We start from the raw sequence: 14,229 nt of genomic DNA, 5'->3' as shown, positions 1-14,229 counted from the left end.
TTGGGTATATACCCAGTAGTGGATGGCTGGGTCATATGGTATATCTAGTTCTAGATCCTTGAGAATCGCCATACTGTTTTCCATAATGGTTGAACTAGTTTACAATCCCACCAACAGTGTAAAAGTGTTCCTATTTCTCCACATCCTCTCCAACACCTGTTTGTTTCCTGACTTCTTAATGATTGCCATTCTAACTGGTGTGAGATGGTATCTCATTGTGGTTTTGATTTGCATTTCTCTGATGGCGAGTGATGATGAGCATTTTTTCATATGTCTGTTGGCTGTATGGATGTCTTCCTTTGAGAAATGTCTGTTCATATCCTTTCCTCACTTTTTGATGGGGTTGTTTTGTTTTTTTTCTTGTATATTTGTTTGAGTTCTTTGTAGATTCTGGATATTAGCCCTTTGTCAGATGAGTAGGTTGCAAAAATTTTCTCCCATTCTGTGGGTTGTCTGTTCACTCTGATGGTAGTTTCTTTAGCTGTGCAAAAGCTCTTTAGTTTAATTAGATCCCATGTGTCAATTTTTGCTTTTGCTGCCGTTGCTTTTGGTGTTTTAGACATGAAGTCCTTGCCCATGCCTATGTCCTGAATGGTACTACCTAGATTTTCTTCTAGGGTTTTTATGGTATCAGGTCTAACATTTAAGTCTCTAATCCATCTTGAATTAATTTTCGTATAAGGGGTAAGGAAAGGATCCAGTTTCAGCTTTCTACTTATGGCTAGCCAATTTTCCCAGCACCATTTATTAAATAGGGAATCCTTTCCCCATTTCTTGTTTTTGTCAGGTTTGTCAAAGATCAGATGGCTGTAGATGTGTGGTTATTTCTGAGGACTCTGTTCTGTTCCATTGGTCTATATCTCTGTTGTGGTACCAGTACCATGCTGTTTTGGTTACTGTAGCCTTGTAGTATAGTTTGAAGTCGGTAGCGTGACGCCTCCAGCTTTGTCCTTTTGACTTAGGATTGTCTTGGCAATGCGGCTCTTTTTTGGTTCCATATGAACTTTAAAGCCGTTTTTTCCAATTCTGTGAAGAAACTCATGGTAGCTCGATGGGGATGGCATTGAATCTATAAATCACCTTGGGCAGTATGGCCATTTTCACGATATTGATTCTTCCTATCCATGAGCATGGTATTTTTCCATTTGTTTGTGTCCTCTTTCATTTCACTGAGCAGTGGTTTGTAGTTCTCCTTGAAGAGGTCCTTTACATCCCTTGTAAGCTGGATTCCTAGGTATTTTATCTCTTTGGAGCAATTGTGAATGGAAGTTCATTCCTGATTTGGCTCTCTGCTTGTCTGTTACTGGTGTATAAGAATGCCTGTGATTTTTGCACATTAATTTTGTATCCTGAGACTTTGCTGAAGTTGCTTATCAGCTTAAGGAGATTTTGGGCTGAGACGATGGGGTTTTCTAAATATACAATCATGTCATCTGCAAACAGGGACAATTTGACTTCTTCTTTTCCTAACTGGATACCCTTGATTTCTTTCTCTTGCCTGATTGCCCTAGCCAGAACTTCCACACTATGTTGAATAGGAGTGGTGAAGAGGGCATCCCTGTCTTGTGCCAGTTTTCAAAGGGAATTTTTTCCAGTTTTTGCCCATTCAGTATGATATTAGCTGTGGGTTTGTCATAAATAGCTCTTATTATTTTGAGATACGTTCCATCAATACCGAATTTATTGAGCGTTTTTAGCATAAAGGGCTGTTGAATTTTGTCAAAAGCCTTTTCTGCATCTATTGGCCTTTTCTCTATTTTCTATATTTATATGAAAATAATTCATGCTTCATGCTAAATACATTATTTACCTTACAAGAACTTTGTTACTTTTGAATTTAAAAAGTTTGTTTTTGCGATTTTTTTTCCTTTTTCTTTTTTTTCTTCAAAGGAATCCATGCATTGTGGGTCGAAATTTCTGCTGGCTATACTGGCTGAATGTGGAAATCATTGATCTTTGCAAAGATAAATCCTGACATTAATTGCAAACTCCATTTTGAGGGCAGTATAGGAGTTATTTTATTTATTTTATTTTTTGCCATGTTTTACTTTTTTTTTTTTTTTTTTTTTTTTTTGTCCATCAGTGTGCCTTTAATCTTAAAAATACACCACAATACTAATAGCAGGTTCCGTAGCTTTCTAGTTTTGTTTTTTGTTTTTTCCACTTGGATCAAATAGTTTTGATAGAAAAGATCTGTACCATTATTTCCTTTCCTTAACAGCTATTGTAATTTCCTGGACTTGGTTGCTTTTCACTTCGTCAGTTAAGAAGACTCAGTTTGTTTTCTGCATCAGTTTTTTCTCTCTCTCCTTCTTATGTGTGTGTGTGTGTCTGTGTGCTGTGTTGTGGTGTGTGTGTGTGCACAGGGCCAACCTTCAGGCTTATGGCTTTTGGAACATTTTCTTAATTTAATAGAGAACAGAATTCAATGATTAGCAACATCACTAAAAATTTACCCCATTTCTTCTCCATGAGTCACTTGACCCCTGATGTGCATGAAAAGTCTAAGGTCCACCTCATAAGACGTCATCAGGCTTCAGTTCAGAAGCATGGAGGACTGGTACGGCCCTCTGTGCTTGGCGTGTGACAATTCCAGTGGCTTTCTTGGCACCATCAGATGCCTGGTGCCACAAACTTGGGTCTACTCCTAGAGGGACAAGGAGTTCCTCCTTGTCCTTAATTGCTTATGTGCCTTCACTCAGTGAACCCAATGGGAAGGACAACCTGACTTTTTAAACCGAAGGGTTGGGCCTGAACGATTATTATTTGGCCCACGTGCCTTCTAGGTGCGGAATGTGTGTTCCTGTGGTATTGATGTTGACATCCCTGCGGATTCAGCCACAGGTTTCTGACAAGCTAGAGGAAGCAATGGTAATTTTGGCTTTTTTGGTGTGGTCTTCAGATAATGAAAAGCTTTTGTAAAACAGCTGATGTCAATATGAGTTCTATGGCTTCAATCTCCTTTAAAAATAAAATTCTTAAGGGTCCAAAACAAAGAGGGGGGCAAACTAAAACAAAAAAAAGGAAAAGAAAGAAAACCTAATCAAAACAAGAAAAAAGAAAAAAATTGCTGATATTGCCACAAGTCTTAGAAATCTCCTGACGTGCTGAAACCAAATGGCCATAAGTTCAAAACAATCACTGACTTGTTTTTTAATTTTTTGTAGTTTCTTTTTGCTCTTTCTGCCCCTTTGCCATCCGATTGGTGATGTTATTCAAACAGGACCGGATCCCTGCTAAGTGCAGGAGTGACCCCGCAGCTTCTTTCATCTCCTCATCATCGCTCTTGGGGGCTTTTCAGTGCGTCTCTTTTTGAGAGGCAGTGTGTCGCTGGGGACCTTCCTGACCTCGCGAAGCGCTGGCACTTCTTGTGCGGGATGTGTACCCGCTATTCCCCAGAATCCTTGGCCGCCTTCTGGCTGTGCTTCCTGTCATCCTCTTCTGTGTTGCTGTGGCTCTCGTGGTTCCGGAAGCTCCCCTTGCTGCCCTCGCTGCCCTCCTGGGTCCCCTTGGTGGCAAACTCATAGTTGTTGTCGGCGGAGGAGGAGGAGGAGATGGAGTGGCTGGTGGGCGAGGTGCTCCGGGCGTTGGAGGACTTGGCACTGCTGTAGTTGTGATCCTCCTTGGGGTCTCCCTGACCACCGGAAGCCACACGATGACTGGCTCTCAGTCCGCATACGGCAGCTGGTGATGCCATTCCTCATGGCCGCGGTCACCCCAATAGGAGTGATTGGCAGCGGCCGCACGCTGGGAAACAGCCCTCGGCTCAGGACTCGCACTGCGTTTTGGATCACTCTTGTAGGAAAACCTGCTTGTGTCTCAGGGGGAGTATTCAAAAGCATCATGGCACTGGCAGCATCAATGTCAGGATCTTGGAGAAGGGCTCCATTTCTCTTGAAGAAGGCACTGGCCAGCCAGATGAGTGGACCTGATGTGCTTTGATATGCCTGAGGAAAGGTGGGAGGTGTATTGAATACGTGTGGGTGTGGGTGATAAGGTGTCTTTTTCAAAGCCTGAATTAGATTTTGTCTATACTCTGGGTCTATGCACCACAAACGACCCTTTCCCAATACTCTGGCTCCTCTCTTTGTCCACTTCCTTAAAACACTTATTCAATGACAAATTGTGTCTCACTGAGTTTTTCCACCCAGTAGGTGCATTTGCAAAATACAGAACATGTTCCAAGATCCAGTTGTAGATATCCTTCATTGGCAGGCGCTTGGTTGGAGAGTCCTCCATGGCCATAAATATGAGGCAGCTGAAGGAGTAGGGGGTTTGCAGTTGGGGTTCTGCCTGGCACCGTAGGGCATGTCAGAGTGGGCGGGGACCGGGGAGGTGTCATCGTCCAGGTCCTGGACAGGGCTGACATTCCTGAGGACCGACTCCCCAAAGCTCTTCAGCAAGTTCTTGCTCTCATGCAGCCAGTTCAGGTTGGTCAGCTCTTCATCTTCCATGGCCCCCTCTTCTAATCGGATGTCAGGCAGAGAAAGTCGAGGTCATCTTCTTCCTGAAGGGCCTTGGAGAAACCGCTGCCCGGGTAACACTGACTCAGTCCACTGGAGACACTAATTCCTGAGCTTCAGGCTTCTTACTGGGAGGCATGACTGGACCCATTTACGTGAAGGCTTCTGGCCAGAGCGGGGCACGGAGGCACAGGGGCACCGCGGCCCTTCAGCGAGAGCCGACAAACTTTCGCAGGTGCCCGGCGGCCATTGCTCGGTGGCCCCGCTAAAGACGCGCCGGTGCGGCGCAGCAAGCCCCAGCGGCAAGCCCGGGCGGCAGGAGGCAGGGGCTGCCTGGGGCGGAGGCGGCAGGGGCGCGGGGGTCGTGGCGCTGGCATGGGACAGGCGGCGTCTGCCACCGTGCGTCCTCCTGCAGGACCCGCCGCTCTCCCCGCCCTGTCCCCGCAATGCCTTTGTTATACTTCCATTAGGGGTGGTGTTTGGGATGAAGGTGCAACACTGAGTTTTGATCATGATGCAAACTCCTCCTCTTTCTGCTAATATGACGTCTACGGCTATCCTATTTTCCTAAGCCATCTGGCTAATAGTCCCTAATTGTTCAGCCATTTAACAGCATCTCTAGTGTAGTTAATAAATCGCTGTTGGTTGTAATAGATGTAGTTTATCCAATCTACATTTTTATTAATTGTCACCCACCAAAGTATTGACTCAAATCCTGCAGTTATTTGATTTCAGGCTTTAAATTGATCTGGTATTCCCCATGGGACTCTAATTGTGTCTAAATAGACATGAGAGTCAAAAGACCCATAAGGGGCTTCTCTTGCTTTACAGTGTCTTGTTTTTCCTTCCTCTGGTTGATGAAATGCCAGGGTGAAAGGGATAGCCAATTGGACTAAAGCACAAGTGCCACTCCAGTTATCTGGCAAAGTGTCCAGTAAAGATCCACCACAATACCACCACACATCCACTCAGGGATGAACAAGGACTGACTGATTGATAAGCTCTTGAAAATTCTTAAGCTCACTGCATCCCTTCAGGTCTCCAAGTAACACTAAGTTTCCTCCCTGTTGTGACAGACACGAAGTGAACTTAGTGTTGGGAGACGGAAGCTGGATGGCCCTCAGGGTCTGACTCGCAGAGTGTTGGACCTCGGGATATAGCAGAGAGCGAGCTTGGCATGACTTATTACTCCAGGCTGTAGAATCCTGGAAAAGAGCTACCATGCAGCCTGGTCAACTGGAGGACCACCTTAGTGGAAAGGGGACAATCTGGGCCTCTGGCCTGCCATGTGTACGAACATAACAATTGCTTTTGTTTAACATGTGGACAGAATATTTGATCCATTCCAACCAGGCATTTGCATCTTGGTATCCTGTCTTAATTGCCAACGTTCATTTTAAGTCTTTAACTTCTATGATCCTCTAGTAAAATGAATGTATAGTTTTAGGAAATTACAAAAACTGGCTGGGGCAGTCCGTCCTTGCTCTTTAGTGGTCCAGAAAATGTTGGACCAACTATGGCATAAAAGCTCTACATCAGGGGACAAGACTCCTGGTTGACACTGGGGTCTTTATCGAAATCTCCCCAGATTAAATGGTCCTAATTTACTAATGCCCAGTCTGAGGAGGGTCAGGAGAGACAGAGATACTTTTCTGAAGTAGAGAGATGTCTTTGACTTGGCAAGTCCCCACAGGGTATTATAACAAGACAAGCATTAAATGCAATAGTTTGAGGTGAAATTGACTTGGTTATGTTAATAACTAGATGGTCAGCAATAGAGTGAGGAAAGAAGAAAGACTAATAGAATAGATGAGAGTTAAATTTTTCTTAGCTTTAGTTTGGTAGGGTTTTTCCCTGTGACTATGGTACACAACTCTGGAGGGGGTGGCGCTTTCTTGACTCAGGTGTGATGAGTTCACCCCTTTTTCACTGTACGAACAGCAGTCTCGGTGGTTAGCAGCACAAGGTAGGGTCCTTCTCAGGCTGGCTCAAGTTTTCCTTCTTTCCACCCTTTGATGAGATCATGATCTTCAGGCTGTGCTGGTTTACTGGAAATTCTAGGGGTGGTACCTGTGCTAAAAGATTTTTAGTTTTGAGGGAAAGGAAAGTGGAAGATAAACCAAGTATATAATTCTAAGAAACTGACCTTTTGTTTTAAATGTGGGGACATCAGCAGTGGACTTTATCATCCTTGATGACTTCTTACTGAGAAATTTCCTTTAGCACCCATTTTTAATAGTTTTTAGATCAAAGAAAGCCAAACATCATCTTATATTTGACAATGCTTCCTGTATGATTTACCAGATAAGCCAATTTCACCTTTATATTAGTGTGTTATTAATGTTAAACTTAGTTTTAATAAAGCTTTGTAGACATACATATTCAATTTTTAATGTCTGACCATAAGGTAAGATTTTTATAGACTCTTTAACCTTTTATATTTTTTTGTAAAGAGCAGGATAGTGCTTTAAGAAAAATCTGTTGTGCTTTTATTTAACTGTTGTTTGAAATGCTTGTTCCCTGGTGCCATAAAGAAACAGCACTTGAACATAAATTTAATTTATTTAGTAAGGCTATTTTTACTTCCTGCAGTAAGGTATACTCGCCAGCAGTTTTGCCATGAGAGTACACTCAACAAAGGAGACAGGGTCATTTATAACCTGACACGTCCACCCTACTACTGTGTCCAGTTTCCACTGGCTGGAACAGGACCTTACATTCTGTATTTGTCCTGATTGGCTAGCAACTTAGAACTTTTTAAAAGAGGCAAAGGTAGAAGAGAACAAAGGAAGGAGGAAGTAACTTGTGGAATGCTAAGAAAGGTAAAAACACTTTTCAATAAGGAAGAGGAACAAGCTATGACCTAATGCTTGATTGGACCAGTATAAGCATCCCAGGGCAAATATTTAGGAGCACAGGTCTTTGAATAAATTTTGCTTCTAAGAGAAGTTACTGTTTATTCCTAATTAGACGGGGAGGAAAGTCTTTGAAGAGGAACCTCTGCTTTACTTTTTACAATATTCCCCCTCTTTTTATTTCATAATTTCTCTTCAAACTTGTTTAATATATTTTGACTTAATTGCTTTGTTTGTCCTTGTAAAAGAAGTATTTTTTTTAATAGGGTAGAGGAGAGTGGTGTGGGAAGTAAAGGACCCCGAACAGAGGGACTGGCTGAAGCCACGGCAGAAGAACATAAATTGTGAAGATTTCGTGGACATTTATTAGTTCCCCAAATTAATACTTTTATAATTTCTTACACCTGTCTTTACTGCAATCTCTGAACATAACTTGTGAAGATTTCATGGACACTTATCACTTCCCCAGTCAATACTCTTATAATTTTCTATGCCTGTCTTTAATCTCTTAATCCGATCATCTTTGTAAGCTGAGGATGTATGTCACCTCAGGACCCTGTGATGATTGCGTTATCTGTACAAATTGTAAAACATGTGTATTTGAACAATATGAAATCTGGGCATCCTAAAAGAACAGGATAACAGCGATTTTCAGGGAACAAGGGAGATAAGTATAAAGTCTGACTGCCTGCAGAGCTGGGCAGAACAGTCATATTTCTCTTCTTTCAGAAAACGAATAGGAGAAATATCGCTGAATTCTTTTCTCAGCAAGGAATAACCCTGGGAAAATGAATGCATTCCCAGGGGGAGGTCTCTAAAATGGCCGCTCTGGGAGTGTCTGTCTTACGCAGTTGTAGAGAAGGAATGAAATACGCCCTGGTCTCCTGCAGTGCCCCCAGGCTTGCTAGGATTAGGAAATTCCAGCCTGGCAAATTCTAGTCAGACTGGTTCTCTGCTCTGGAACCCTGTTTCCTGTTAAGATGTTTATCAATGACAGTGCGTGCAGTGCACAGTGGGACATGGAACCTCATTAGTAATTCTAATTTCGCCCTGGCCTTGTGATCTCACTCTGCCTCTCTGCCCTTGTGATATTTTATTGCCTTTGAAGCATGTGATCTCTGTGACACACTCCCTATTAATACACCCTTCCCCTTTTGAAATCTATAATAAAAACTTGCTGGTTTTGCAGCTCAGGGGGCATCACAGAACCTGCTGACATGTGATGTCACCCCCGAGACCCAGCTGTAAAATTTCTTTTTTTTTTTTTTTTTCTTTTGTACTTTTTCTCTTTATTTCTCAGAGCAGCCAACACTTAGGGAAAACAGAAAAGAACCTACGCTGAAATATTGGGGGCTGGTTTCCCCAATAGGAGAGTTAGGAGTTAACTCTGTAAGAGTGGCAGAGACAAGTTTTTGTATAAAACTTTGAAGGCAAGGAATAATGTAACAGTCTACAAGAATAAGTACACCAATAATAAGAATGAACAAGATGAGAACTGAAGTTAATTTTTTTTAAATTTATAGTTACCTATTAGAACAATGTGGATTTAAATTTTGCAGCTATTTGATTTTGTGCTTTAAACTTATTTGGCACTTCTCACAGGACCTTAATAGCATTTATGTAAACCTAAGGACCTTAATAGTATTTATGTAAACCTGAGGATTAACAAGGACTTATAAGGAGTTTTCCTTGGCCTGTGGTGTTTTATTTTTACCTTTTTAGATGGATGAAATGCCAGGGTAAGGGGATAGCCTATTGGATTAGAGCACAAGTACTGCTCCAATTATTTGGCAGAGTGTCCAGTAAAGGTCCTCTACAGTACTACCATACATTTCCTTGGGGATGACTAAGCATGGACTGATGGGCAAGCTCTTGGAAAGGCTTGAGTTCTTTGTATCCTTTTATATTTCCAAGAAACACCAAATTTCCCCCCTGCCATGAGAGGTATGAAGTAAACTTGGCATTTAGAGGTGGAAGCTGGATTGCCCTCAGGGGCTGACCCACAGGGTGTTGAATTTTAGGAGATAGCAGAGAGAGCTCAGTATGATGGATTATCCTAAGCAGTGGGATTTTGAAAAAGAGCCACTGTACAGTCCATATCTGGTCAACGAGGAGACCATCCAAGTGGAAAGGAGATAATCTGGGTCTCTGGCCTACCGTGTGTACAAGCGTAAATTGCTTTTATTAAAGAATTATTTAATCAATTTCAGCCAGGCATTTGCATTTTGATATTTTGTCTTGATGGCTAATGTTTATCTTAGATCTCTTATTTTTACAATAGACATCCTGGTTTTATTAGATGTAGGAGCAACCAGTGTGGGATCTAGAACTGAGGCTACTGAAGAAGGGGAAGATGGGGGAATAATGCATATTTTAAAAATACCTATGGGGGTCTTTTCCATTTATGTCAATCCTTATATTGTAGAAGCAACTAACAGCAGGTTTAGAGTTACTTAAGGTGGAGGTGGTGATAAAGAGAAGGACAGGGTTATATTGATAAGGCTGACAGAATGGATAGTCCTTTTAGTGAAATAGATGGGTTTTAGATCTGCACAAACCTTTTTTGTGGAAGTTTAACTTTGCTCCTGAGTAGTTAATGTATGTAGTCCCATACTACAAGGTTGCCAGGCTATAGGAGCAGAAAATTGCATCTTAGCTGCAGGTCATTACAACAATGAGTGCTGGGGTAACTATGTCAATTAGAGGGCTGGGGCATAAATATTAGTGTGAAAAGGCTAGCTGTTATTGATCTTTTACATTTCCACAAGGTGTGACAGAACAAGCATTAAAGGCAATGATTTGAGGTGAGTTAGACTTAGTTACATTAATAACAAAGGAGCTAGTAAGAAGATAAGGAAAGAAAAGGAAGAATTATAGAAGGTATATGAAAATAAGCTTTCTTTAACTTAGTAGGGCTTGATCCTAGTACAGTAACCCATGATTTTGAGAGGAAGATATTTTTTTGACTCGAGTATGGTGGGTCCATTTTTTTTCTTGGCTGTGTGGACGGCAGTCTCAGCAGTGAACAGCATAAAATAGGGTTCTTCCCAGGCTGGCTTGAGTTTTTTCTTTCTACCTTTTGATTAGAATGTGGTTTTCAGGCTGGTGCTGGTGTACTGGAAATTCTAGGGGTGGTACTTGTGCGAAAAGACTTCTAGTTCCAAGGGAAGGGAAAGTGGAAGATAAATAAGTATATAATTTTTGCTGCACATTCTGGGGCTTGAGGCCTCATGGTGACTTCTCCTGCTCCATTCTTGCTCAGTGCCACGGGTAGGGGATGCTGCGGTCTTGCCCCTTCTTAATGCCTTGGCCTTTGTGGCCTTTACTGCCCCCATGCACTATGACCTTGAGGATAAGGGGTCTTGTGACTTACCTGGCTGCCTTTGGGCTTAAGAAAGCTAAACACCATTTTATATTTGACAGTGTTTTTTGTATGATTTTATACCAGGTAAGTTAAATTTATTTTATATTATATACTATTAATGTTAAACTAATTTTAAAAAAATTTTGTAGACATTATCTAATTTTAATGTCTGACTATAAGGTAAGACTTTTATAGACTCTTTTTAACTTTTTATAATTTTTGTTAAAGAGCAGGTTAGTGCTTCAAGAAAAATCTATTGTGCTATCATTCTAACGTCCACTCCACAGAAAAACTGGATGATACCCCTTTAACTTTAGCCAATATGTTTATACACAGACTTTCCTTTACAATTAACATTTTAAAACTTGCTTAAACCTTTAAAACAAAAAAAAATTTTTTAACCTTTAATGTAGGTAAAAATCGATATTCTTATGCCTCCTTATAATCCTGTTATTAAAAGTATATTTTATTTTTCTACATACCTTATACATAACTGTTTTAAATGATTTTACAGTCAGAAGGCCTAATTACTTTTAAACTATACAATATTTCTTGCATAAATTCCCTTTTATAGCTTTTCTTACGACTTTCACAATCTTCAACATGTCTTAACTTTGTGCCTTCCTTTTACGCTATTTCTTTTTCTAGTTTCACCCTGTGTTGTCTTCCTTTGATTTCTGTCTCTTCCAGTTTCTCTCTACTTACTCTTTCCATTTCTCTCTCTCTCTCTCTCTCTCATTTGCACTCCATTTTCCTCTGTGTCATCCTGTTTCCTTTCTTTTCCAAGTTCTCTTGCTCCTGCCTTGAGCGGGCCGGCCACGGCACAGCCCCGCCCTAACGCATGTGCGGCCCGCTGGCCGTCTGTTTCTCTTGTATGCCCTCCTCCCCTCCCCCATTTCCCTGTTTACTTTTTTTTCCCCTTTCTTTTTACACTTAGTTTCTCGGCTGGGTGGGATTTGCGTGGCTGCAATCTGGGCCTCCGGCCGTCACTGGCCTAGAGGCTTGGCAGATGCCTGCCGCAAATTGCAAGAATTATGCGCTATTCACCTCTTCTGCTCTCCTCCCTGCGCTGGTCCCGCCCTCTTTTTCACAGAGACAGGCTGGGGAGAGGGACTTAACCCTTGGCGTGCCTGCCTGTTTGGCTCTGTGCTTGCTATTTTTGCTTGCTTTCTCTCTCTCCTAGTTTCTTTCTCTTCTCTGCTGGTCTTTCCTTAGTCTCTGCCAGACACCTATGCTGCTGTTTTTCCTTCTCCTTCCCCGAGGGGAGGGACGGCGGGAGTGGAGCTACTCTTTCTTCCCCCCAGAAGAAAGGAACGGGTTTCTAAATATTTTTCTTACTACTGGAGTTTGTGTGAGGTTCAACCCCCCCCGCCCCGCCCACTATGGGGATTTCTCACCTCTTTCTGAGGTTCAACCCCCCCTGGGGATTTCTCACCCCTTTCTGAGGTTCAACCCCGCCCCCGGGGGTATTTCTCACCCCTTTCTGAGGTTCAACCCCCACTGGGGATTTCTCAGCTCTTTCTGAGGTTCAAGCCCCACCCCCACCCCCAGGGATTTCTCAGCTCTTTCTAACCTCCAAGACATCCTGACTAAGGAATACTTTACCACCCCTGCAGTTTTTCTCTCCTTAGTATGTCCGAGCTGAGGAATGCTTTACCGTGCCTAGGCTTTTCCCTAGTCCCTACCACCAAGGAAATACTTTACTGGCCCCTGCGGCTTCTCCTTCCAGGGTCTGTGCACAGAGTTGTCGCTGCAGTATGAGGATCCTTTAAGCTAGTTGCTGGCCAGTTTTTTCTTTTTCTCTTCTCTCTCTCTCTTTTTTTTTTTTTTTTTTTTTGAGTTGCTGAGAGTCTGAGTTTATTAATCACACCGGGTGGGTCTGACTTTCTTACCCATACGGCCCTTGCAATGAGGTAAGGGTGTGCTCCTTCATGAGAGAGGACTGGAGACCACCCTGGAGGAGAATGTATCCCCGTATGGGCCACCAAATTGTTTGAAATGCTTGTTCCCCAGTGCCATAAAGAAATAGCTCTTGAACATTATTATTTAGTAAGGCCATTTTTACTTCCTGCAGAAGGGTACACTCACCAGCAGTTTTGCCATGAGAGTACACCAACAAAGGAGAAAAGTCATTTATAACCTGACGCGTCCACCCTACTGTTGTGTGAGGTTTCCACTGGCTGGAATGGGACCTCACATTCTGTATTTGTCCCGAATGGCTAGCAAGTTAGGAGTTTTTAAAAGAGGCAAAGGTAGAGGAGAACAAAGAAGGAGGAGTAAGTAACTTGTGGAATGCTGAGAAAGGTAAAAACACTTTTCGATAAGGAAGAGGAACAGGCTATGACCTAATGCTTGCTTGGACCAGTATAAGCATACCAGGGCAAATATTTAGGAGCACAGGTCTTGGAATAAATTTTGCTTCTAAGAGAAGTTACTATTTATTCCTGATTAGATGGTGTTTCACGTGTCCGTGTGAAGATACCACCAACAGGCTTTGTGTTTGTGTGAGCAACGTGGCTGTTTATTTCACCTGGGTGCAGGTGGGCTGAGTCCGAAAAGGAGTCAACAAAGGGTGGTGGGATTATCGTTGGTTCTTACAGGTTTTGGGATAGGCGGTGGAGTTAGCAATGTTTGGGGGCAAGGGTGGATCTCACAAAGTACATTCTCAAGGGTGGGGAGAATTATAAAGAACCTTCTTGGCCGGGCGCGGTGGCTCAAGCCTGTAATCCCAGCACTTTGGGAGGCCGAGATGGGCGGATCACGAGGTCAGGAGATCGAGACCATCCTGGCTAATACGGTGAAAACCCGTCTCTACTAAAAAAACACAAAAAATTAGCCGGGCGAGATGGCGGGCGCCTGTAGTCCCAGCTACTCGGGAGGCTGAGGCGAGAGAATGGCGTAAACCGGGAGGCGGAGCTTGCAGTGAGCTGAGATCCGGCCACTGCACTCCAGCCTGGGAGACAGAGCGAGACTCCGGCTCAACAAAAAAAAAAAAAAAAAAAAAAGAACCTTCTTAAGGGTGGGGGAGATTACAAAGTACATTGATCAGTTAGGGTGGGGCAGAAACAAATCACAGTGGTGGAATGTCATCAGTTAAGGCTATTTCCACTTCTGTGGATCTTCAGTTGCTTCAGGCCATTTGGATGTCTACGTGCAGGTCACAGGGGACATGATGGCTTAGCTTGGGCTCAGAGGCCTGACAGATGGGAAGGAAAGTCTTTGAAGACGAACCTCTACCTTACTTTTTACAATATCCAGTTCACAGAAAAACTGGATGATACCTCTTTAACTTTAGCCAATATGTTTACACGCAGAATTTCCTTTACAATTAACGTTTCAAAACTTGCTTAAACCTTTAAAACAAAATATTTGTTTTTTTAACCTATTAATGTAGGTAAAAATCCACATTCTTATGCCTCCTTATAATCCTTTTACCAAAGGTATATTTTACTTTCCTTATACACATTGGACTGGACATAAACTGTTTCTTCAATAGTTCTACATTCAGGAGGCCTAATTACTTTTAAATTATACAACATTTCTTGCA

General features: G+C 42.5%; 1 pseudogene; it reads right to left on the bottom strand.

Annotated features, from left to right (window-relative positions):
• Nucleotides 1–3,153: 3,153 nt before the first annotated feature.
• Nucleotides 3,154–4,706, bottom strand: LOC117087436 (annotated as a pseudogene).
• Between the last annotated feature and the right edge of the window lie 9,523 nt (nt 4,707–14,229).

Source organism: Trachypithecus francoisi, unplaced genomic scaffold, assembly GCF_009764315.1.
Source record: "Trachypithecus francoisi isolate TF-2019V2 unplaced genomic scaffold, Tfra_2.0 Contig00653, whole genome shotgun sequence".
Lineage (NCBI taxonomy): Eukaryota > Metazoa > Chordata > Mammalia > Primates > Cercopithecidae > Trachypithecus > Trachypithecus francoisi.
This window is presented reverse-complemented; position numbering and strand designations above follow the sequence as displayed.